At 39.2% G+C, this 25043-nt stretch overlaps 1 non-coding gene across 1 annotated transcript; it reads left to right on the top strand.

Moving 5' to 3' along the window:
• The first annotated feature begins 1531 nt into the window (after positions 1-1531).
• Positions 1532-1693, top strand: LOC129062864 (U1 spliceosomal RNA). Its single transcript, XR_008528320.1, has one exon. It is a non-coding gene; the product is annotated as a U1 spliceosomal RNA (small nuclear RNA).
• Positions 1694-25043: the final 23350 nt, after the last annotated feature.

Below are 25043 nucleotides of genomic sequence, written 5' to 3' on the forward strand. Positions count from 1 at the left end.
ATTTAGTCATGCATCTAAACCTTATTGTTCAATATAGTAATTTTACTTTCAGGAATATCTCCAAAGGCAATAAATTAAAATTGGGGAAGTTCAGACATATAAATGTATTCATCATAGAAAAAAATTAAAAAATAAGATATACCAAATGTTGAAGGGTTGGTTATGATCAAATATATAATAACAGATATTCTTATTTAACATCATTCAGCCATATTTATATAGAAACATGGGAAATGATTAATATGTTAACTGAAAAAGCAGAATATGGAATTACATGTTTATTTCATAACTTCATATTTTAAATTGTTTGAATACTTAAAAAGGAAGGCATGTACATTATGGTGCTTATTGATATATTATGTAGCAATGAAATTATTTTAATTAATTTGAGATAAGATAATATTAGACATGGCAAAAAGCACATATTTTTCCAACACTTATTTAATCATTATAGTTCCTTGTGACTTCAACACACACACTAAGAAAATATTCAACAATAGATTATAACGTACTTTCCTGCAAGAGAGAAAGAAAGTCGCTTGTGGTGAGAAAGCTGCTTCGCCCCCATCCCCACAGCAGGAGGTCAGGTACAAGGTGAGCTGAGGCAGACGGCGCTGCTTTTTGGCCCTCCTCGCTCTATCTTAGCATGTTTTGTATTTAGTGATGGAGTAGCAGTAGTAGCTTTTCTGGAACTTTCCTGTCCTAATCATTAGGTACCATTCAGACTTAAGGAAAACATTTCCCCAGAAGACAAAGAGTAACATAAACAATCTGTCATCATTCCTACTGGTCAAACGTAAACATTTTCCGAAGAGAGGATGGAGTTTCGCCATGGCTTAATGAAATTTACTATAATGGCAAAGGCCGTGCAACTTTAAAGCGGAATAATTTGTTCCGTGGCACAGTAGATATATTTATTTTGGGTGGAAAGCGGTTTTCAGGAAAATGCTGATCAAGAGGAATAGCGCTGGTTTCAGGGCTGGATGTTCGCTGGCAGAGGCAGGCGAGCCTGTTAGGGAAGCCGGCTGTGCTGCTTGGATACGCAGGCCTCAACAGCAAGGCAAGGCGTGCGGCGCTCTCAGTGGCCACTCGCCATCCCCCGCCCTAGTCTGGTGCGTTTCTTCCAGGCGTCTTTCTTCCTGATATGCAAAAATAGCTTCAGTTACTGCTATTTCAGTGTGGACCTCCTTTTTCCTTTCTGCGGCTGCTCTGTATTCACTTTTACGGACCTATCATATTTTAACTATTCCCTTATTGGTAGGAAAGTAACGGGTGTCCGTTGCCAGTGAAATGCTTCCGTGACCATCTGTGGTATGATGTCATTTCTGTAAAACAGCTTCCTGTGCACAATTAAAATTCAACGTACACAGGCAAATTATCCCCCAGAAGCCTGTCCCCGAATTTTACACTTGCCGGGAATGTGTGAGTGCCTAGTCTCCATTGTCCCCCCAAGGACTGTTAGAGATCTCTAAATTGTTTGCCCGTATGATGGGTGGAAATGAATCAGTGAGTACGTTAATATGAAACTGTCACACTTACCTGGCCGGGGAGACACCGAGATCAGGAGGGCGGTTTTCCCAGGGCAAGGCTTATCCATCGCACTCCGGGTGTGCTGAGCCCTGCGGCTTGTGACTGTGAGAAACTCGACGGCTTAATTTGTGGTAGTGGGGGACAGCGTTCCCACTCTCCCCTAGCTAAAAAAAAAGAAAGAAAGAAAAAAGAAAAAAGAAAAGAAAAAATATGAAACTCTGTATTGCAGGGATAGAAGTGTGTCAAAGATGCAATATTAATATTTAATGTTATTCACCCAAGTAACTGATAGGTAGATAAAAAGATAGAAAAAAAGAAGAAAGATAGAATGATATTGATTACATATATACAAGGCAGGGAAAACTGGGTTTATAATTGTTCATATAAAAATAATACAATAATTAATAAATAATAATACAAGAATAAACTGTTTCATGTACTCACAAGTGCAAGCCTACTTTTGCCCCACCTTGTATTTATATTTTGCCAGCAAACATAAAATTAGTCGTCCCTTCAACTGTGAGAGCACAAAAAGTTGGTTAATAAATTGTGGCCCTGGTGATATGCAGTTATGATGAAAAGATCAAATAATGAGAAGTGTTTTTTAATTTGAACCATTTTATTTATTTTAATTTGGACTATTTGATGGACACATTGGGCATATTGATTAGCGTCATTGCTCATGCTAAGCTAGAACACATGCAAATATAAAATGGAGGCAATGTGAATTACACGGAGTATGCAAGTGACTTGTTTTTCAACTAAATTTAGTTATTACTGGCCTAAATATTGAATTGTTTGGTTTCAAGTTAACCGACACTCCATTTCTCAAGTCAATGTTATATTCTGGCAAACATCAAAATCTGTGGATGGAATTATAAACGAAGTTTAGTTATGCATTTATTTACCAAACATTTTATTTTTCTTCATTAAAAATTTTTTTTGCCTTAATCTACTGCTTTATTCCAAACAAGGATAAAAACATGAGCTTTACTTTAAAATTCACATCTGGAAAAATTTCTCACTAACATAAAATATTTTCATTGAATTTAATTGTACATAGCAAATAGGCCTGTATTTAAGAGAAATACAGCTAAAATGATTATTGAAATTATTGAAAATTATTTGCATAACCCATGGAATCTAAGAAAACAACATTTTAATGATTTAAGTGCAACAAACCAGAAACTATTTCTATTTGCCTTTAAAAGTTTTTTTGTTGTTGTTTTGTTTTAAATCAAGAGAACAGTGTTCAGCAAAATGTATTTTAGCTTTTATTGAAATGTAGAAAAATATGGGGTTTTTCTCCTAGTTATCTTAAAGCAATTTTTAAGAACAAGTAAACTCTTGAGTTTCCCTTTTCTTTCCTGAAGTAAAAGGTGCACAGATATCCCTCCCTTCCAAATGCAGAAAAGGCAGTATGTTTCCTTTCCTGCATCTAACATATGAAGTCTTAAATCAGAAATAATTCTGTAATCTTGACAGTACATATTCTTTATGGAGAATAAGTACATGACTACTTGCAATCTTTTACAAAGTTCTGTAGAGTAAAATTAAATACATAGGTATTCCTCTGTGTGTGTGCGTCTCTTTTTTCTCATTTTTTCTTTCTAATTATTACTACCTATTCTATTCTTTGGTGGATTGGAGCTTTTTCCCACAGGAAAAAAAATAGATGTTAGTGGACACTTTCCTGGAAACTTGCCCCTCAAAGCAGATATATTTATCTTAAGCAATATATCATTAATCATCCAGCTAAAATGGCCTGGGTCATCAAAAATAAGTAAAATGAAAATATTATATGGTTTTATAAAGGTCTAAAAACTATAGTTCCTGTATTTCTTATCTTGCTAAAAACTTAATTGGAAGCACAATGTTTGTTTGGTTTTTGTTGCCTAAGATTTTTTTCTAAACTCTTTATTTGTTTTGTTCTTTGTTTTTGGATTTTGCATTTATTGGTGGAAACTTCCTACTAAACCACTTTTTTTTAAATAATATTTTTCATAGCATTTAGAGTTTACTGACACATTAGAGAAAGGATATAATAAGAAACAATACATAAATTGTCTCCATTTGTTCATATCCTCATATGGACTCTATTACAGAGAATAGCAAGTCCAGGGTATTTACCTATTTATGAATATTACAGATTCCTGATAGGGAATCAACCAGCCTAAAAAACTCATTTTTAGGAAAAAATGTTCTATTTTCTTAAACATTTTCTTTGAAAGTATATTCAACATTTACACAAGTATGATTTGCATAAATAAGGGAACTAGAAATATATTATTATTTATTTAAATTTAATACAAAGTGATAATGATCTCATTGTTTAGGGCTTTCATCGGTAGAGCACATGGAAAAAATAATTTTTCATATAATATCTCTAGATTAAAAATATGATCATAGTATTCAAAATCATACCTTTGTGTGAAACAAATCTTTTTTCCTCAAGATCGAAGAATTGTTATATTTTCTCAAGATCAAAGAATGGTCAAAATATCATTATCTTTCTTCAACTAATTTTTTTGATTTTGTTTTGTAATAATAAATGGGAAGAGGAAGGAGAGAAAGCAAAGGAAAAAGTGTTTTGCCTTCAAATCAAATGATGAGTCTACAACTAGGATCCAGATCCCAGAGCAACATGATTGCTTGTTTAGCCATAGGGACAGACCGTTTTCAATTCACATTCTCTTCAAAGATTCCATTTTGTAGATCTCCACTTGTTCTTATGACAGCCAGCGCTGGTCCAGCATCCACCGTGCATTTGAAATCCCAGCCATCCCTTGTCCTGCAAGCCTGGCCACTGACCCTGCCCTGGGGGTCCTCCAGAATGAGCCCAGCTGCAGCCTCCGTGTCTCTGCAGCCTCTTTCCGCTGCTGCCCCGCACCAGCACCAGGGAGGCGCAGGTATTACCGAAGTCAAGTCAGAAGAGACAGTTCTTTGAGCGGCCACAGGAACTGCTTCTCCAGCCAGGGCGTTAGAGCGCACCATGTATTTCTGCAGGAGCAGATTCCTTGCTGAACGAGTGAGGAAAGTATTCCCCTGAAGCGGACGAACCAGCTGGGCTGATCCCAGCAGTTCCACCTCAGTTAGTCAGCACAAGCAGATGACGTGCGCCTTCCCCTGAAGTGGGCAGCACCTACAGCCCAGGGCCCAGCGCCCCTAGTGTCAGGGTGCAGAGTGGGCCGTGCGCAGCGACCCTACACACAGGTGTCAGGGCTGTGAAGGGAGCCCTGAGCGCCTGGGAGTTTGTTAGAACATTTTGTTCCAACATAGAACTGTATTTTACTAAGAGAATTTAAACTGTGGATGTAAATTACATGGTTCTTATAGAAATAGTTACTGGCCGACCAGAGCACCTGGAATAACCTAAAGTTCTACAGAAACGTATGCTTCTCTTTTTCCAGCATGAACACCATCAGAGCGCACTTCAATATTGTGTGTCCTGGGAGAATCAAGATGTTATATAAATAAGATCCTGTGAGGGACCCCGCTCAAATCTTTTAGTATATACATAAACAAACAACATTTTTTCTACCTTTACTTGTATTATTTCTCAAATCCTCCTGTCTTTAGCATTCTATGAGCAAACACTATACACATGTATATACATATGCACATATATATGTATATGTGTGTGTGGGGGAGAGAGAGGTCTGTTCAGAAAGTATCCAGCCACGTACGATGAAAAATAGAGACATTTACTGAAGGAGACCCAAGATACAAAAAACATTGCACACAGGACAATGACACCTTAGTCTCCATCAAAGCAGGCACCTTGGGACCTTACACAGCTCTCCCAATCGCCATCAGCTGCCCTGTCATATTTTCATGAGTTTCAGTGGTGGCCTGAAATCTCTTCCCTTTCAAAGGCAATTTTTGTTTTGGGAAGAGCCAGAAGTCACAGGGTGCCAAATCTGGGCTGAAGAGGGGCTGAGTCACCTGGGTGATTTGATGTTTCACCAAAAATCCCTGGATGAGGCATGATGCATGAGCAAGCACATTTTTGTGATGAAGCTGCCAATCACCAGTTGCCCATAGCTGCAGATATTTTTATAATATTGCATCTCTCCACCAAATTGTTTGGCCTGCAGGAGCATACTCGTGGTGGACAACACCTTCCCAATCAAAAACACAGTTAACAGGGTCTTGATCTTACTATGACTTTGCCATGCCTTCCATTGAAACAACTGCACCTTCCTTTCCAGATCATAGCCATAGACCCATGATTTATCTCCAGTTATGACCTTCTTGAAGAAATCTGGTTCATTGGTAGTGGTTTGAATCAAGTCATCAGCAACTACAGCACGATGTTCCTTCTGCTCTGGTAGCAGAAGCCATGGAACGACACATTTCCATTTCCATGACACGTTTCATGCCAAGGTCCTGCATCAAAATCTTGGACACAGTAGTTTTTGGAATCCCCCAATCAGCTTCTAGTTCTCGTACTGTCAGTCACCAATCTTTGTTGATTACAGACCATACATGTTCAACATTCTCAGGTGTTCTGCTTGTTGCAGGCCTTCCAGAACGTGGATCACTTTCAACAGATTCTCAACCATCTTTGCAACATTTGTCCTGCACTTCTATCTGTGCTGCACTCGTTGAACCATCCCTGAAAGCCTTCTGAACAACCCAAATAGTCTCCACGGAGGAATGTTCAAGCTTAACACGAAATTTGATGCAGATTCATTGCTCTACTCACGCAGTCATTGTGAATGTGATGGCCATACAGTACACATGCTCACTCAATGGCATCTACCACCCCCACTGACTAGTACAGTGAAGTTGGCATTGTTCACACCTGCCCATTCCAGTCCACTCTCCTTGGCTGCCAGATTACATTGACGTCTCACAAACTACTTTTGTTATATTAACAATGGCTGGACTTTCTGGTGGACAGATATAGAGAGACAGATATATAGATAATCCATTTAGGAAAAAATCCGTATCTATATATTTATAAGGTGTCAATATATTTATATATGATATGTCATATGCATATATATCTCTGTATAGGTATGTATCTATCTACCAATCTACGTCAATAAAATGTTAGTTCTGTATACTTCCTGCCTTCACTTCCTGTCTACAACCAATGTCAGAAAGAGAATTAGAAAATTTTAGTGTTCAAAACACTTTGATTTCACAAATCAGTGAATGAAAACTTGTGCCACATGCTCCTCCTTTCTCTTTTTTACTAGCTCTCTGCCCTCCTCTTACCAGACCAGGAGGCAGTAGCTGGAATTCTGGAGAAGCTATTTGCCCATCTTTTGTCTCCTATCCACTAAAACATCAATCTAATAGCAGAGTCGCCTTTGTGGAAAACAGTAGTGCCTGTTTTGTTCGTTGTGATTTTTATTATACCCCTTAATTGTAGTGTATGTTGCAATGGCTTTTATTTTTCAAATTAACTGTGAGATTGTAGAAAAATCTTATTTTATTTTATTTAATGGCAGATGCTCTCTTTCTCAAGCTGGAAGAAAAATACCTTGGCTTGTAACTGAAGCATTTGGGCAAAGTTCTTTATGGCATTTAAAAAACTGCATTGACTTGAGAAAACAGAACCACGTGACAGGACCGTAGCAATCATAACACCTCAGGTGCCAGAAAACACTCACTCTGGGTGGCTTGGATGACTCCAAATTCTTCAGAGTATTTTTTTGTGTGGTAGTGAGTCCCTGCAGTGTGTTAATTTCTATGGTGAGCTAACAGCAGCCCATTTCTAAAGCAACTGGTATGCAGTTTATTAGCCTGCAAGGCAGAAGAATAACAGACACATATCACTGACATTTAACAAAGCTATCTTTCATGATTTTCTTTTTTTTTTTTTTTTGCCCTTTTACTGTAAGTCTCATTCTGTAGAAAAACACTCCACAAATGATGGCTTAAATTATTTCCTAACATGCATTTTCTTCTTCAAATTATCTAAACTCTTTAAAATGTCAGGATGTATTTGAACAATTCTGAAGGGCTTTCTTTCCCCTCTTTTATAAGTATATAAAAAATGCAAACTGATGTCTAAAATATTTTTCCCTCCTTGCATCTGATATGCGAGGCCTTTAATCATAAGTACTTCCACAATCTGGCAGTATTCTTTATGGAAATAGGCACATTTGATTACTTGCCGTCTTTTGCAAGGATCTATACTGTAACATTAGTGTCAAGTGGATGTTGTGAACCGACCTCTGAAAAATAAGATGTGTAGTTTATTTTCACTCTGAGTTGTCACATGCAAAGAAGGGAGCAACTGAGTTGGTCATAATTGTCCCGGTTCCCGTGTTCCACCAGAGAGAAATACCCAGCTCACCCAGTCGTTTTACCACTTGGCAGATGTATTGTAAGGCTGGTACCACAGTGAGTCTCTGACGGCATTCTTCTTCCTCCCACGGCTTGGCTTAATGTGGACAAACATTCCAAAGTAAGTGTATTAAGAAGAGAAAAATGAAGATAAATAAAATATGGAATTTAGATGAAGATAGGTTTATACACAGATTCTCTTCTCTGAAAGTAGCTAGAGTCTCAACCACAAGTTGACTTGTCTGGCCAGCTTTTAAGGACTCCAAGGCTTTGGTTCCTTTCCCTTAGTCCTGTCTGGTATTGTTTCAGACTCATGAAGCCAGCTCTAGGTTGGCACCCTGAATGGGAGATGACCTTCCAAGCGTGCACACAGCCTTCTTCCTTCCTCTTTCCTCTAGTTTTCTCTGGTGTTGAACCTGCATTCAGACACATCTTGCTCTGAAGTCCTCAAAGGAAAGACCTCTATCCCATCCCTGATCCCAAGTAACGCCTCTCCCCTCAGACAGACCTGCAATAACTTTCCAGATCTTCGTTATTCTTTCTGCATGGAGGTTCCTCTCTCCAACAGTGCTTATTCTCAACCCCCACTAATTTTTCTCTGTACTGTTTCCTGTACCAAAACCAGGGGAAGACACTTCAAGTGCTATTGGGAACCAAAAATGTAACGTGAATATGCGAAGTGGTGCTGGGATAATTGTTCTATCTTGGTGGCCTTCAAGGGGATGACCAGGCCAGCAGTATCACTGCCCTTTCCCGGAGGCACGTTGGAAGTGCGGATCCTTCACCCTGCCCCAGGACTAATCAGAAGCTCGGGAGTGTTGCTCAGCAATCTGTGTTCTGGGTTTTGACTCAGCTCTCTAGTGTGTCTGATACATGCTAAACTTGAAGAAGCTTTGCTCTACCCTACGGTATTCAATCCTCCCCCTTTTTTTTTATGTAGTGGTCATTTTTTAAAAACCAGTCTTAAGCATATTCTCTAACAGGATGTGTAAAATGTGAGTCGTAAGTCTCGGAACAAAATCGAGGTTCTGCCTTGGAATTAATCGTGGGCATCTGATGGAGCGCATCTTATTTATTCCATCCTCTTCGTCACTGAGCTTCACCGAGACCCAACCAGGACAGTAGTTTTTCCTCTTTCAAAGCGTGTGCCCCCTGGTGGAATTTACAGGAGACTGGCATTTCAAATCTGAAAGGTGCTTCCATTTCTCAGTTCATTTACAGAGCCCAGACAATATAACAACCAAAAGGATCGAAGTACGTTTTATTTCAGATCTACCAACATTCACCATTCATGGGCAATTTGAGTGAGGAGACATCATCTCTGGACTCTTTGTGTGGTATCCAGCTTGGAAGTGATTTATCCTTGTGTTCTATGTGCTGTCTTTCATTGTAATTGCCTTCCTTACTTTTTTAATTAGTATTATATACAAATGCCCAGCAAAGTGGGGACTTTTGTGTGTGTTCATGACAGTTCTCTGCTTTATTCACTCAAGGTATAGTTTAAAATGACTGTATTTCAGTAGTGAGACTTTGAAAAGACTACTAATATAGTTTTCTTAGGGATGCTGTTTGTACAGTGTCAAATGTTTCAGTTTAATTACTTTTAATAATGCTAATTGATATACTAGTGAGGTGCCTATATGGATTGAATGTATGTTTAGGATATAAATATCGTCTCTTTTTAAATTGATATGCTTCCAGTAGAAATCCAAACTCCCTACTAACATATGCTTTATTCATTCTCTATATAAGCTATAGACATTCTTTAGCTCAAATGTGTTATTTACTTCATCATCATATATCATTTAATGTAGCTGAAAAATGTTTCTTGGACTAGTACTGCAAAGTCTTTTTTGTATAAGTGAGTCAACTTTCAATTATCCAATTAATAAACTAAGTTGACTTCATTTAAATGAAACAATTATAAAAAATAAGCAAAATTGACCAAGCTTTTATATAGGAGAACATTACTCAAATAAAGCAAAAATAGAATTTAAATATGAAAAAAAAACATTAGCGGTAACTGAACTCAAAAAGATACCTGGAAACACATTATCCAAACATAGAAGAGTGTTCAGAAAAGGACATGCATTCATAAAGATAAAAAGTCAACATTAAATATATATGAATATATGTACATGTAACTTTGTTTTTTCATGACTCAGTTTCTCCCCTACTCTATTTTTTCTAGGAACTAGAATTATTATCTTCAGAGCTTAGAATTATTTGAAATTGCTATAAATTCTGGGGGTTTATGCATTACATCGGCATCTTTGGGAGGAATAAAAAACTACTGCACTTTAATCTGTCTCCCTGCTTCTTGTTCCCATAAAGGTCAAAAGGTCCACTGGGTCTCTCTGACTTATCCTTGTAGCTCAGAAAAAAAAAAAAAATTGGATCATTTTCTGTCTTATACGAGGTCTGTTTCATTGATGCCATCTGTCTTTTAACTCCTGAGCACATGGACTAGCCAAGCTCTCGTCTAAGAAGCAAGGCACTGTCTGACCTGTCTTCGGGGCCCTAACGCTCTCTTGGGTTCCTTCCGCTGCCCATCCATCCACCCTCACCCCTGCACCATGCTCTGCAGGGCAGAAGCAGAGCCTCCTCTGAGGGTCACATGTCAACATCTGACCGTCTTGTTCCCACCAGTCTCTGCCTCCTTTTCTCTCCAAGGCCAGGGGCTATGAAAACAACCTCTGACTGGTCGTCTCTTCTGTTACTTTTTTTTATAGGACAAACTTTATATAGTTTCTTTTTAGATTAGTCTCTGGAATCACAAGAGCTAGAATGTACTCCAGTTCATCACTTTGCTGTTAAAACACACCTTATGGGAAACACAGAAAGCGCTTGTCCCAAAGGCGGAGGGACCGATGCGTAGAAAGTAGGGAGAGGTTTTGAGGGGGAGGAGAGACACCTCAGACTCACTCCTGGTGTTTCTGTCCATAGGGACAGCTGTCTACTGGGGTGAAACCTCTGACCTTTCGCTGTCCCTCCTGGTCCCCTCCAATCTTAGAGGCTTAGCACAGTAACTCCGGGGAGGGCCAACTGGCGATACTGGGCTCAGGCCTTTCCTAGTTGGGAGAAGATGCTCCTGGGGCAGCTGGAAGCAGAAAGCGCTGGCTTGCACAGCGAAGGCCTGGGATCGTTCAGCGCGGCCTGGGACAGACGGCCAGTGCACTGGCTGAAGTCTGTGCTTCGTTGCAAATAGCGCAAACATGCCCTTGGTTCGTCAGGATGGTCTCAGTCTATGTTTAATATAATTATGACCATTGCTCCATTTTTATTTCCAAAGTGTGCTGGTTTGGATACTAAATAGTATAGTTATTCTAATGTTGAGGAAGCCTCCTCTCTCACAGATACTCCTCTCGTAGAGTCATACTTTCTATTTAGGTATAAAGATGATGTTTTGATCTTCCATCAGCCTCATGCCTTTGGATCAATTCTCAATTGATACAGAATTCAAGCAAAAGGAGAATTTTTTTAGCTCCTTTGATCCCAAAGTGAATAAGAAAATAATGACCACTATGGGAACGTCACAATTATTATTATTATTTGAGCATTGAGGAGAAGAAGCAATCATTTTGGAATCGAGAAAGAAAGGAATTGAATAAGTAGATTGTGGTTGTTTTCTTTATTTGCAGTATAATTACACTTCAAATAATTTTTTGTGTGATGCTCATAATTGTAATCCTTTGGAAGGAGGAGCTCCATGTGTAGCTCCTCTTTATTAAGTTTATTTAACTTAATTAAGCTTATATTCTTTAAAAAACAAAGGTTATAAGTTTTATTGTATAAAGATAACAGTAATATTCCTCAGAGTAATTCTAGCATTTCTGAAATAAAAAAGGAATCAAAATATACTAACTGGCCATTTTGCAGTAAAATTCTGACTTCTTAAAATGGTAACCATTCTACTTTGTCAACATTCATTTTGGATAAGATTTAATTATAATGGGGAAAGCAGTTAGAATTTTACCTAATGTTTTGGGAAGTCCCAAGTACAAGTGTTTGTGTACTTGATATTTCCTACACCCCAAGCAATATTCTAGGTAATGTGAATAGCCAGTTAAGTAAACAGAGAAAGCCCAACCCCTCTGTATCTTGCATTCACATTGTAAGAGATTACAGAGATAAAATTCAAATGATCACACTTTTTGACAGTCATGTGTTTTTCATCTTTTCTATGCTTTCAGGACCACAGCATATCAGTCTAATTAAAAGTCCACACCTACATGTGGCACCTTCAGGCTCCATGCCTGTTTTGGTTATGTGTGGGTGGTGTGAGTCATGAATTTGGTATAATTATATGAACTTGGTAAAATAGCTAGGAATTTTGCAAGATTTTTAGAAAACATGGCTTCTATGTCATTAACATAAGACTTCTAGACAATTTGTTTAAAAATATTGTCTAATAGGCAGATCATTTTGACGGTTTACTTGGTATATTGTACATAGAAAGACAACAAACAAAGTAGTGCATTAAAACCTTCAGAAAAGTTTGCATGGACCTCTGTTCTGCTATCCTCTCATACAAAGTGAAGCAGACCTTTTAGAAAGCCATTGCTGTTTTTTCATTTTTGTGAAAGGAATTTCATAATGTTGCCCAACCTCACAGAGCAGTTCCTAAAACTCAATAACCAGACACCAAACAATGGTAAAACACTTTTCAATTAACAAGGCTAAAATCACTATGTGTTAAAATAATGTTTCATGTAACCAACTCCTGGGAGAGAAAAGAGCCCCAAAATAAAATTATTCCCAAACATTTAAAGAATAAGTCAAAAGATATTTTCTTCTCTTTAAACCCTGTTGGGTAAAACTTCTGCATTAAATGCTTTGTCTGACATTGATTCTCAGAATAAAATAACGTGCAGGGCTATTTTATATCCCCTTTGAGGGATAAAATGGGATCACATCTACAGAATATTTATTCTGTTACCCACGACTGTGTTTACTGATAAAGAAGCCTCACCAAATGTCAAAGGAGCATTTGCCTCCCCATTCTTGAGGACGGGTGATTGTTCAGTTGGTACCATGCATGCAGGAAACAATCCAAAAGCACTAACTTTGAAATGTTCGCGTTTTCCATGGCAATGGAAAACCAGCTCATGGTTGTCACTTTCTCTGGCAGTATGTCATGTATTCACTGGCATGGCAGTAGGTCTAATACGTTTACTTTTTCATGGAAAACAAAATACAGTTTTGGGAAAAACTCTTTGTTATTAACAAGAATTTAAATCATAGGTTTTCAAATCCTACCACCCATTCTTGGAACTCAATATTTTACTCTCACTAATTCACTTGTAATATTTTATAGATTTAATTTTGGGGGAATAAAAGGGTAGTGAATCAGAAAACTAAGTTGATAATTCCTAGAAATAAGTAATACATTAAATGGCAGGAAAATGGCAGCAACAAGATGATATTTATATGACAATAGCACAACTTTTAACCCATTACTACCTTTTTGCTGATTTGAATACTGAGCGATTGAAATATTTTTATTAAGTAACAGTAATTAATCTTAAAGATTTATTATTTATTCAGGCAAAAGTCTTACTTGGGGAAATATTTTCACTAGCACTTCAATTAGCATTGTCTCTACAAAGCACATCTTGGAAACTACTCTTCTGAATAACCCAAAAGTTCCCATTTTTATGCACACTCAATGAAATTTTATAAATAGATTTTTATTAACCAAAACACCAAGACATATGCACATACACACGCATGCACACACATTCCACAATCCAAATATTACATATGAAAACTATTAAATCTTCAAAATCACAATTCTATCACTGCTTATCTATAGGCATGAAGAACTGCGAAGGGTATGAGATTTTACACTATTTGCACGTGAACACATTGGCCAGCTAAAGTTCCACAGACTCAAGTAGAAGACACAAGGTTAGAGGACTCCTGGGTTAGAGACCAAGAAATAGCATGGAGCCCTTCACATTGCAGCCAGATGCAGTACCGAGTACGTCGCGCATCTGCTACATTGAGGGGCTCGGGCAACACGGGTGACAACTTGAGCGGTGCAGCCTTGAGCAGCCCTTACTTCCAGTGTGACTTAAGACAGAACGGGCCCCAACTCCCAGCATCTGCAAGAGTGACTGAGACGATTTGATAAACAGCCAAAATTTGTTTCCAGGGTTCGCGGTCCCCAAAGGGGGTACCTTTCATCCGCCACTCTGTAGTTTTCGAAGCGGCAGATGAAACGCCCAGGCCATTGGCATCGAGTCAGTAAAATATAGCCAGGTTCATCAAGGGACTGGCCAGAGAAATGAGAACAGCTGTGAGTTCTTCCCGCTAAGCAGAGTGACTTTATGTGCCTTCGGCTCTACATAGTTGATTCTGAGGATGAACAGCATCACTGGCCCAGTGACAATAGTCAAGGTCAGCTTAGCTGAATCCTCACTGAACCCAGGTAGGCCTTTCAGGGAGCCCCAGCGAACTGCGGGCCCGGGTGTCGGCAGCTTTGCTCCAGGTGGAAGAGTAGGGGACTACTGCACTGCTTCATGCAATGCCAAGATGCCGCTAGAGGTGGTATTTTATTAATATGCTATTTCCAATGGACAAGTAAGGCTCCTAGAGCCTTCCCCCCGTATTAGTTATTGAGTACAACTGGATCTTCCCCATCATGGCAAGAGAGGCACAAAGTCCCCTTGGCCAGGCATTCAGTTGAACAACATCCTACCAACAATCTAACAGCTACTTTCAAAAGCGTGTGCTTGAGAGCCACGCCAGGGGGGTGACGAATTCAAAACCCCATGGGGTGCCTTGGAGAGTGGGCTGCTTCCCTTTGTCCAAGACTTCAGTCAACAAGACGATCAGCCCGAGACTTGTAGTCCCCAAAAGTCATTTATGTTGGGGTGCCCTAAACAATCAAGCGCGGCTAGATGGACAGCTTCTAAGCAGCTTGCCAGCGTGGGCCCGCTAAAAGGGTGCTTCTCTGTGGATCAGCCAGTATAAGAGATGAATGAGTAAGGATGCACCGGTGAGGCATGCGTTATCTCTAACACCCCTAACCTCCAATAAGGGGGGGGGCCTTCTTTTTTTGCTGGTCAGGCAGTTGTCCAAAGAACCCCGGTTTTTATGACTGTCAGTAAGCATGCCCGCCCACTTTTGATCCAGAGGGAGGCATCCCTGAAAGCTGTTCTTTTTACACATGTCCTTGAAAAGATCTTTGAAACCCCAGTACTAGCAGTGCCACTTCTCACAGAATGTGCAGAAACGAGAAGGGTCCATGAGGAAATGCTTCCAAATTTTGGTACTTGGGTTTCTGATGGGACTTCCTTTTGTGATAATGAGATTAATACTCACCATTGTATCATGTCGATGCACTTTCGTGCATCCTCATTTATGTACTCTGTCCCTTTAATTAAATGGATTAAGTCCTCACAAGCAGCACATTTCCGTCAACTGTATGGTAAGACCCGAGAGTCCTTGGAGGCCACATTTGAACACATGAACCTAGAAAGAAAATGCTGAAGACGAGGGTAAATAAATGCATTATAACTTCTTAGGCTCTCTTTTTATAAAGTCTCCTATTATATTTAGGCTTTCCTTTTTGATTCTCCCTTAATATCCACATTTTTCACAAGCCTTTCTACATTATTGTCATGCAATTCATGGTCATCTCTCTATATATTTTGCTTATTTATCTGTCTCCTCTAGTTTAGAACCGGTTAGGAAAGGGATTTTGTCTCCCTCATACTCTGCTTCTACACCTATAGTACTAAGTTCAGTGCTAGACCGTGGTAGATGCTTAATATATGTTATTTAATTTCAATTCACTTAGGTTAACCTATGGTCTTCTGCTGACAGTAAGAATTAAATGGCTTATTTTTTCCCCTCATATACTATGATAGTATGTGTGTGCCTTTATATACACTCACTCACTAATTTCCCGATGCCATAAAAGTAAACTGAATTTGAGAGAATATATGAAAAAATACATACTTTTAAAATATCGATCTCATTTAAATTTTCTTAGCATTTTTCATGATAATAAAGCATTTTCTTATTGTTCACAGATGTTAAACTTGAATCTCCATATTTACATTTGGTTTCACAATACTTTTTGAGGAAATACTATGAAGTAACAGTGAGAAAATTTTCTTGTTTTGAATAGTTTTTTCTTATATAAGAAAGTGTTTTGAATAACTCTAATTACCATGAATCGCTTTGGTTAACATCTTCCACGCTAGTAAGCCCCCAATTCAGCAATTTTGGATTAAAAAAAAGGTGTCATACTCTTTACACATTGAAGTTAAATGATGTTGAGTCCCACCTTGTTTGTCTTTACTCTCTAGAATAGTCTCTCCAGTGAGGAGTTCACAGTTTCTGGTGATAATTCCATGGCTGAAGGGCTTCATTCTGTGTATTATTTTTTTTGTGTGTGTGGAAGTTAAAATCAGTAGCATTGTTTAGGTAAACGGATGCTTATCATTCATTTATTCATCCAAATATGTGAGTAACTAATAAGATAGGATAAAAATAAATATTTTCAGAAAAGGAACATAGAACTGAAACAGGAGCAAATGCAGATAATACAAGAACATTGTGTTCGAAGCGACTGAGAAGGCATGCATGTTGAATCCTTGCCTCAAGATATTTTTCCTTGGACAAATACATCTCAATCTGAACTCCGAGACAGAAGGAAATAGTGAAGAGAGTGGTATTGTCGATAGTGTCAGGACTTTGGAGACTCGTTCACCTCTGTGTGCTGCCTTCACTGCTAGAAGCTGGTAGAATTATAGCAACAGAAGGTGAGGCCACACTCAGGGTGATGCTGGATGGTTCATGCTGTGTGATACCCCAGAGCATTGCAAAGCGACTTATTGTGAACTCTCTCTGGCATGTTCATCTTGAAATCAGTTATAGAAACAATGGAAAAGAACATTAAAAGCACTCGGATAATCTCTAGTTCTATCTCCCCGGAGAAATGTTGGAGATTTGGTAGAAAAACACAACAAAACTAATAGCTTGGTCACATGGCTCTGAACCTTTGCCTGGGATCCAAACCCAGGATGAAATTAAACTGTTTTATTTGCTGGCTAACCTGATTCTAAATAATATTTCTCTTCCCTAAGGGAGGCGTATATGAAATATAATCATCTTTTCATTATGAGATTGCAGGTTGTGTGTCTTATGAATCCCTGGTGTAACTATGCTGTAGCCCTAGGTATGGAAGAGTAGTAACTGGAGCATTTCTGTCCTGAGATCGTCCCTTCTCCTCCTTCGCTTTCTTTCAGTGAGGATAATAAGGATTCCTTTTTTCCAGTCTTTGAAAAGAATTGCTGCTCTATGACTGGTAACTTGAAAAAGAACATCAAATTCTTAATCTATGTTATTCCTTTCCAGGTTTTAATTTTGAAATGTCTTTCAAACATTGTATTTACGTATATCGCACCTTCAAACCTCCTTGCTCCTTGGTAGCCCAGCCGGGTCCCGCGCTTGTTCCTTCGAGGCCTGCACCACACTTAAAACGATCTTCCTCTCTTTTGCATTCACTGTCACCTGACCAGGAGCAGCCTGGGCACAAAGGCTGTGAATTATTCATATTTTTACCTTCATGAGCTACCATAAGCCCCCATATAGTTTCAAGAAAAAGCAAATGTAAAAAGAAATTGTGGGTCGAGTTAGAGCTCTGTTTTTTAGAGAAAAATGATGCAAACATCTGCTATTTAACAAAGCACAGTTTTAATAAAACATAGTTGTACATAGCTAAGAATGCTTAAAAAACAAACACGCAATGTGTTGAGAATTTTCCTTCGAGAAGGACAACCATTCCATTTACATTCTTGCTCAACGGCTGTTCTGGAGTTGGAAAGGCCCTTCTTGTCCACTAGACACACCCTCCGGCAGCCGCCGGGAGAGGGGATCGCGCGCGCACCCGAGCCAGCCAGGCCCACCGCGGGAACCTCGCGACAAAGGGCACCACGACTGTGCGACAAACACCGACCGTGGAGTAGGGGGTGTTTCCAATCACAGGAAAACCCCCACGGTATCCCAGTGCGGGTTTCGCGGTGCTGCGGAATGACACCAACGCCTGTCCAGCCCGAGTCCTCCAAAGGGGCCGGAGGGCGGAGCAGGGCCGTCCTCGCTGGGGACGGGCGTGGCCGCAGGAAACACTGAGGAATGACCGGCTCCTCCCCTGCGACCTGTCTCAGGTCAGAAGAGCATGCGCACTGTCGCTGCAACCTTCGGTCTTTTTCCCACTTGGTCTACTAAGTAAATGTCTTAAATGAGAACATTTTCTTCTTTTTCTTTTACCACAGAGTGACTGGAAGATCAACTAAATATATATTTATGTAGATAGTTATGGTAACTATAAGTATGGTTATATATATAGTTATGGTTAATCTTGTATTATCACCGCCTCACATTTTGCATAGTTAAAGTTTTGGACCTTACTGAGTTATGGCAAGGTTTCACCATCTACATAAATTAAAATAAATTCCAGTCATGCCGAGATTATTTCATGGGTAAACTGCACTTTAACTTGCAATATGTCTTTGCAAAGTACAAAAATTTCATATTATCCTCACTGCCTTAAAAGTAAACAATGCTATGATTGAAACAAACTTTAACAAATTGAAACTTAAACAAGTATTTCCATGAGAAACAAACTTTAGTCTGATTGAATGTACCCAATTGTAATTTTGGTTTACTTGAATAAATATTTTAGTTTGAAAAAATTTTCCAGGGCACATGTGGTCATATAAGTAATTAAACTATAACACAGTTCCTCATAATTGAGACTTCTTTTCAGTAAGTGTTGTGTTACTGAAGGAGTAAGAATTGGAAATCTAATTATATATGGAGATTTTTAAAAATAAATTTGAAGAGTCTTGAATCCATATATCAGCACTGGGAGAGTAAAATATATTAATTTTAATTATATCCCTGGTGATACTCATTAAATGGAAAGCAAGGTACTGGCCCATAAATAAGCACCGTACAAGTGAGGTTTCCTTAAATAAACAATAGTTTTTCATTATTTTTTATCATACACTGTATAGCTACTTGGTCCAAATGTAACCTGTTACTGTACTTTCTGTATATTTAAGATAATACAAACTGACAATACTGTTTGATCTGATGAAGCTGCATTATATCATTTGCCCAAAGTGCCGAATGGTCGATATATTTAATAGGCACAGGGCTTAGCTTTTCTTAATGTGTCTCGAATGGGCTTCAGGTTCATTTGTTTTTTATGTTAAGAAACTTTAAAGTAATTTATTACTTGCAAATTTATTTAAAAGTATCTGTAAGTGTATTCTGGAATTCAGTTTTATACATAAAATTAACGGAACAAAAAAATTACAAGAAAAAAAACTGAAGCTAACATTGTTTTTAGTACTGCCAATCCAAAAAAAAAACCTTAAAAATCCCTTAGTAAGCAACACACCCCTCACACCCATGTAAAATTAGCTACTGACCAAGCTTAACCTTATGCAAAAAACACAGCTTTTGTGTATCTAAGAGAATACATTTGGGCTAAATGTGGATGTTTTTCTGGGCAATCATTACAGCTAAGCATATTAAAATCCTTCACCTTTGTCAAAGGTAATTTATAATTCACTTCCCAAAGCATCTTTTTTGTCAAATACAACGTTCTGCAAGCCAACGGACTTTGCTTAGCCACTCCTTTTTATAAGGAAAATGCCCTACTTCAACAAAGCTGCACTATTCACGAGTCAGCTGAATTTCTCTTTAATTAAGTGAGCCTTTTTATATTATGAAAGGAAAACATTCAGATACAACGATGTAGAAATACCTTGATCTCTACCTTCCAAACCCGAAACATCTTCAGGTGTTCATTCATTCTCAGTCATCTCACAGGGGAAAAAAATTTTTTTTAGTCTTCCTCATGGATTCTCATCATCATGTCCGTGTCTAAATGCTGGATTAACTCTAAGCACTGGCTTCCTGCCTGGCTCCCCTGTCTTGTCTTAACCCTCGCGCTTGTCCAGTCCTATGACTGTAAAGACGTCCAGGTTGACTTGTCCACCCCGATCAACTCCCTTGCCTCCTACATGTGAATCTACACTTCACATCTATGTGACAGGTTTAACCCAGAGCTCAAACTGTATTTGCCCCTAACAAAAAATTCTATTTCTTTACCCTTCAAGTCTACCCTTCCCTTATTTCAGGAAAATGAAAACAAAGTTCACCTTTCATGCCTTTTTCCCTCGTAAGAAAAACTACTCTAGGCATCTTCCTGACAACTCCGTTTCTCCCTGCACACATGAGATCCATTGGGGAATCCTCTCAGCCCCGGCTTCGAAACATACCCAGAAGGGGGCCTCTTCCTCCACCCCAGCGTCACCATCCTCGCGACAGAAGTGTGAATCCACCGTCTGGATCCCGGTTCAAGGAAGGACTCTGCCTAAGGGCAAAACGGAGAGTCAACAAACAGCCTCTACCTGCCAGCAACTTCAAAGGGGCCCTTTGCCCTGAGCCACTGGCCGACGCCACGCCCTCGCCAGGGCTGGCCCCCTCTTCATTTTTCCGTAGTTGAGCTGAGGACTGAAGCCCAGCGGTTCGGCCTTGTCATCTTAGTGCAGGTTGCTCTGATACATACACTCCAGAGCATTGTCAGCTAGAGTCTACACAGAAAAATGATGGCTGGAATGGGGGCAGGGGCGTGCTCCCTGGTAATGTGCTTTGCTTCCCCCGGATTTTAACGCGAGTTATGACTCTATGTTGCAGACTTCTGAGAGTTTTGTCCACCAGTAGATAAGGATATAGCAAGATGCTAATTTTACTTTAGTGGTTTTGACTTCTATTACTGGAAGAACCACGTTAGTTATCACAACTAATAGAAACACCACCGCTGCTACCTTCCCTAGAAACCTTATTTTGTGGCAATTTTCAAAGACGTATTAGACAAAACAATACAAAGGTGTGGTGTGTTAGTTTGTAAAAGGAGGCTTAGTTTGAAAAATTATTTTCCAAGTATCTTTACCTGCATTATTTCTTTGATGTTGTTCCTAAAATTATAAAACATTTGGATTGTCTCTTATTTGTTTAATAAATTTTCTTTCCTTGTAAAGTGTTACGGCTAAAACCTGATGGGATTAGACTCCTGGAAATAAACTGTCACCTTAAATAGCTAATCAATTCCTTCTTATTTGAAAATGTAAAACTTTTCTTCCTTGTAGCTCTCAACTGTGGATGTGCTAGGGAGGGGGACTACATGAAAAAACTCTTTGAGGGATGAACATTTTCTAAATTTGGGGTTAAGGAGCTAAAATTAACAGAAAAACAACAGACTTAAAATTACTTTTGTGAGCTTTTAAAAATATATCTTAAATATCATCTTAACTTAATTTTGTTTTTATTATAGATACTTTTTCCTTATAAATGTGGGAAAATATAAACTATTTAGAGAAACCACATTATCAAGTAAATATGGTTTTTAGTCTATTGTTTTAGTCAGGTGACGAGATGAGCAATATATAGTTGCAATTATAGTTTATCAGATAATCAAAATATTTTTGAAGTCACTGTTCTTATAATTATCTGCTCTGTGATGCATTGCTTTATAGACTACACATAAGACCTTAATTTCTCAAAAAATATTTTTTGAGTCTTCTGAATAACATTTTAACCTCTTGAGTTCAATGTGATTGTTGGAGGCAGGCAGGAAGTCAGTGGAAGAGGAGATGCTGCCCTAAGTTGATTTTTATAGATTTATTTTTTGTACTCCTGAGATTTTGATTAGCCCACTCACAGTTCCATAAAACCACCTACGTGAAGCCATCCCATATGCCCCTGGCTGCTATTTCCTGGGTCAAAAGATCCCTCAAGTGTACTCTCAAAAGAAGCACTTGCTGGACGGATTTAGAAAACACGGATTGCAGAATATCAGGATTTTTATTTGGGAACAAGCGCTTTCTGTAATGACTGTGGGATCTGCTCCCAAACCCCACCCCTAAACGAGAGAGAACATCTTTCTGTCTTCCCGTCTCCCCAGTCTACGCCCCAGACTGATGGATCCCCTCGGCAGGCGGTCCCCCCTCCCAGGGGAAAAACTAAACTCAACATATGTACCTTCTGTGGTGTCATAGTAACAGATTTGTCTTATCATAAAAGTTTAAATTGCTTATTTCTATTCTGAGCTTAGCTGCTCAGATGTTTGGGTTTCCAGAAAAGCAGTTTTCCTTATTAATGACTCCAGTTTCTTTTGTTAACTTGATACTTTGTCATTTATTAAATGGTATCTTGGAAACTACTACAGCGAGAGAATAGTTTACTCTCTTTATATACAAGACATAAATCAGGACTAATGATTGTTTTAAACCACTTAAGGATATGTATCACAAAAAGAAGAAAAAAATGCCCAGTTCCAAATGTTACAGAGTTAAGAAATGTGCTCTTTGCTTCCACAGGGGTGGTAGAAAATTTTACAATAATACTAAATCCAATTAATGTATGGCTTCCTTGAGGACGTAATTTAAAAGTGACAAGTATATACACAATTTGCGGTTCTCCCCAACAGTTCTGTGGAGCTGGTGACGTTCATACTGGGGATCCCCCCCTTCGCTCCTCCCATTTTATGGACATCGCATTTAGAAATGTAATATCCCTTAGTCTTTATCTTCTAATGTAATATTTCCAGATGCTGATGCCTTAGCCCAGTGATACAGTTTTTCCAAAATTCTTTCCTAGATAATTAAAGAACTGGGCTGAACATGTAGATTTTCAGAGCTGTTTCCACTGCGGGTGCCCAATCGCGAGGCCCCTGCCCCGCGCCGCCGCCCGGCCCCAGGCCGCCCGCCCGTCAGTTGTGCGAGGCTCCCACAGCCTGCGCCGACCGCCAGGGCTTCCTCCGCTGCGTCCACTCCTCCTCTCGTCCCAGCCTCTGCTCCTCTTGCCTCTTTCCCACGCTGAGTCAATAGCTCAGCCCTTTCGTTTTGCCTTTGATTATCACTCCAAATTCTGTGTGGTCCCAGATTACCTTACTAAGCCCGTAAGTAGTGCACCACAAAATCTTCATTTCCCTGTGAATCTCTTCTCCAGAAAATCTTCTCGGTGCCACCTTCTTGTCCTCTCTCTGATAAGGTCACAGGAGACAGTGCCTTTGTCCGCCATCATTGGCCACGTTAACCTTGAAGTCACATCACCTGTCATTCCATAGCCCGCTCTTCCTTGTCTCTCTCTGTAGGGGCAGGCACGTGATAAGGTTGCATTCTAACCATGTATTCTAGGTTCTCATCCAGAATTGAGGCCACACTTGGGAGGGAGGGGGGCATTTTGGAGGCACTTAGAAGGGAATTTGACAAGAAGAAATCATGTTAACATGCTGGTATGGTTGTAGTCAAAATGTTCTAATGGAAGACAAATTACTTCATCTTTTTTTTTTGTTTTTTTACCCTGCTGCAATCTTCACAACATGTATTTTTTTTTTTTGCATGGTTACTGTTGTATTAAAATAAAATCTAAAAATGACTGTTTGTGACCCTGAAAGAAGGAGGACTTGAGTGAAGACAGCTGGAGAAAAAATATATATATGATCCAGTGAATCAGTGAAAACTTTTAAGTTTCACTGGGCCTTGTGGCTCTCTGTAAAATCTCAAAACAAAAGGAGGGAAGAGTCAAAAATAATTTACTCTTGATTTTACTCTTGTTCCAGAACCTGGCCCATTTTAAAATAATATTTTCTTTGATTATCTTTTCACTAGGTGATCACATGCATTCAACATGAATCACAGTCTTGCTTGTTTGAAAAAGCTTGCTGATAGTTTACAAAGTAAGCCAGGAGAAATATCACACAGAGATGTGTAAGAGATACCCCACAAGTGAAAAATAAACAGAGACTACAGAAAAAGAACAATAGAGTAAATGGAACTTAAAGTTGTAGAACACCAGCATTCTTCATTTAAAGAAAAACTTTTATCTGTGAAATCATCTAGGAACTTTATTCATGGAAATTGTACAGTCTCTGTATGGAAATATTTCTTTTAACCCACATTTATTATTTTGGTTAAAATATTTTTTTAAAATTTACTTATTTTATTCAAAGAATAAAACAATTCCTAATGTGCCTATTCATCAATTTAGAAAACACAATAATGTTGTTTTGCAACTGAAATTAAAACTTTCTTTTAAACAAGTAAAACTGTCAGCATACAGAGGCCCAAACTACCGAAATCATCCTGCCTTTCCCACGAGTGTTCATGGCGCGGATGTCAGGTTTTTGTGGGAGGTTCTGAAATTGGGGCAGGACAGAGGTGCCGCATATGAGGTCACTCTGTATGTCACTCGCCTCTTTGCCTTCATCGAGTGCTGGCTTTAGAAGGCCCAGAAAGATGCTGAATCCACCCTGCAGTGTACCGCATGTTAATAGTAGGGCTAAAACTGGTCGTTAAGTCTAGCTCTGATCTGTAGTTTCTCAGCTGAACCTTAAAAGGAACCCACTATACTGTCTCATACAGCATTTTAAGAGGTTTGTTTTTTTTTTCTTTCAGGCCTGTTCCTTGCATTTGGAAAAGGTTTATTCCTCCAGTATACTTAAGAGTCATGTGCGGTTTCTTTCTGTTTTCTTTATTATCAATTCTGCTATCTAATAAGTTAATTGTTTATAGTCCGTCATTGTGTAAAACTACCGTCGCGCCCTTTATTTACGGGTTGAGCGCACACTGTGTGGGTGGGCCACCGCCCGCGGGCCGGCACTGCCAGCTGGCCACCTCGGGGCCTCACGGCGGGTGTTCAGCTCTGTTCAATTGCCACATGACACGAAGCAGGACTGTGACCCCGCACAGCACTTCTGCTTGTAAAAGTGCGCCGGGCTGTAAAAATCACGATGACTTCATCAACAGTAGGTCCTCCAGTGATACATTCCATGCTCCGGCTTATTTACTGGGCGGGCTCAGCGGGGTCGCGCCTTGACCCATCCAGCCGTTGGAGGGCGCTGAGAAAGGTGGGGAGTCGGCCGTTGTGACCCACGTCTTCCTTTAGGCACAACAGCCAGAGAGTTATTATTAATGATCACATCTTGTCACGCATCCTGTACCAGTCTGATACCAGCTTCCTTTAGGTTTAATAGGTTGCCTTTCCTCGTTGTGGGGAATTTTATATCTAAGCTCATTTTAGAGCCTATAGTTATTAGAAAATACAGTGCCAGGATAAAATTTCATTGTGGTTTTATTCTTCTTTGACTATCTAAACCATATTTCCAAGCAAAGCGAATC

Source organism: Pteronotus mesoamericanus, unplaced genomic scaffold (assembly GCF_021234165.1).
Source record: "Pteronotus mesoamericanus isolate MK-2021 breed Mesoamerican mustached bat unplaced genomic scaffold, CSHL_Meso_final contig_163, whole genome shotgun sequence".
NCBI lineage: Eukaryota > Metazoa > Chordata > Mammalia > Chiroptera > Mormoopidae > Pteronotus > Pteronotus mesoamericanus.